This window comes from Vespula pensylvanica, chromosome 4, assembly GCF_014466175.1.
Source record: "Vespula pensylvanica isolate Volc-1 chromosome 4, ASM1446617v1, whole genome shotgun sequence".
NCBI lineage: Eukaryota > Metazoa > Arthropoda > Insecta > Hymenoptera > Vespidae > Vespula > Vespula pensylvanica.
The window spans coordinates 4,964,137-4,965,787 of NC_057688.1; the positions used below are offsets into that span (position 1 = coordinate 4,964,137).

General features: G+C 30.0%; 1 protein-coding gene and 3 non-coding genes across 4 annotated transcripts in view; 2 read left to right on the forward strand and 2 right to left on the reverse strand.

Annotated features, from left to right (window-relative positions):
* LOC122628573 (mannosyl-oligosaccharide 1,2-alpha-mannosidase IA) overlaps nucleotides 1-1,651 on the forward strand; it is a 301,060-nt gene that overhangs the window by 111,739 nt on the left and 187,670 nt on the right. The gene's annotated exons all lie outside the window — the stretch shown is intronic.
* Trnai-aau lies at nucleotides 588-661 on the forward strand. The gene has a single exon. It is a non-coding gene; the product is annotated as a tRNA-Ile (tRNA).
* Trnae-uuc lies at nucleotides 951-1,022 on the reverse strand. Its single transcript has one exon. It is a non-coding gene; the product is annotated as a tRNA-Glu (tRNA).
* Nucleotides 1,268-1,339, reverse strand: Trnae-uuc. The gene has a single exon. It is a non-coding gene; the product is annotated as a tRNA-Glu (tRNA).

A 1,651-nucleotide genomic window follows, 5' to 3' on the forward strand; every position in this document is an offset into this window, starting at 1 on the left:
TAGAGCGTCGTGCTAATAACGCGAAGGTCGCGGGTTCGATCCCCCCATGGGCCAGTATTTTTTTTCTTTAGTATATTCTGAAATAAACATTTCTTTTTGTTTCTTCTTTTTTTCTTTCAACACGACAAATTTAAAATGTATATTTGATTCTTATGTTTAAATAAAAATTATAAATAAAATTATATCAATGTGACGATCACGATATTAATGTTAGGTAAAGCATTTTTCTTTAAAAAGAAGTAAGCTATAAATTCGAATGACGTCTTGTGTGTTGCTTTGTTACTCGAAACTTTAATGATGACGTTTTTTCATATATATTTAGCTTTATGATAACGGAATGACCAAGAAACAATAAACGAGTTGGCTAACGGTATAGAACTGTAGACATCACTTGATCTCGCTTTACAGTTGTTATAATTTTTATCGGTTTTTTGTAATATACTCTAAACGGAAATCATTCTTTTGTTATCAACATTGACAGTCAAGCATACTGAATCCCATAAAGTAAAGTTAAATATTTTATAATTTTAACAATAAAATATCAGACTCCTTCAAATATGACGCTTGGTGACACACGCTGACACATGGGCCTATTAGCTCAGTTGGTTAGAGCGTCGTGCTAATAACGCGAAGGTCGCGGGTTCGATCCCCCCATGGGCCAATACTTTTTTCCTTCTTTTTTTACAGTCTACATAAAATACAAAATTTATGGAACTTATATATTAATGGAAATTTGTAATCTTTCTAAATTTTCCATTCAAATATTTATATTATACTCACTATAAACGTTATAATTTTTATCTTTTGGTTGATTCATTTCGTATTATTCAGAGAATTATATAATCAACATTGTTTGACATATAAATACAATTATTCATGAATAGATAGCTTACATTAGAATATTTTGTAAAATATAATAAAATAATAAGAAAAAAAGTAAAAAATATATTTTCCGGTACCGGGAATCGAACCCGAGCCTCCTGGGTGAAAGCCAGGTATCCTAGCCACTAGACCATACCGGAGATGGTAGTCGTTTTCTGATATTTTTGTAAATCCCCCATGTGAATACTTGCATCTTCATTTAATCATAATTTTTATTTCTTGCTGGATATATTTCAGATTATATAAAGAATTAAATAATTAATATCGCTTGAAGAATAAAAATAATTATTTTTCACGTATTTAGATCGTTTAAAATCAAAAAACATTATAAAATGAAGTAAAATGAACTTAGAAAGAAAAAAGAAGAAAAGTGAAAAAAAATATCTTCCGGTACCGGGAATCGAACCCGAGCCTCCTGGGTGAAAGCCAGGTATCCTAGCCACTAGACCATACCGGATATGTCGATGCGTATTCAAAATTTTTGTTTATTTGCGACTTACAAACATTTATTATTACCTTTTTTAAAACATGATTTTTTAATTATTCCCTTCGTTTATTTCATATTGGGTATAACGAATTATAAAGTTAGTGTTGTTTAAAATAGAAATATTATCATATTTTTATTAAGTAGATCGCTTGAATATCGGAACAGATCTAGGAACGTCATAAAATAAAATAAAATTATGAAAAAAAAAGAAATAAATGAAAAAAAATAATATTCCGGTACCGGGAATCGAACCCGAGCCTCCTGGGTGAAAGCCAGGTATCC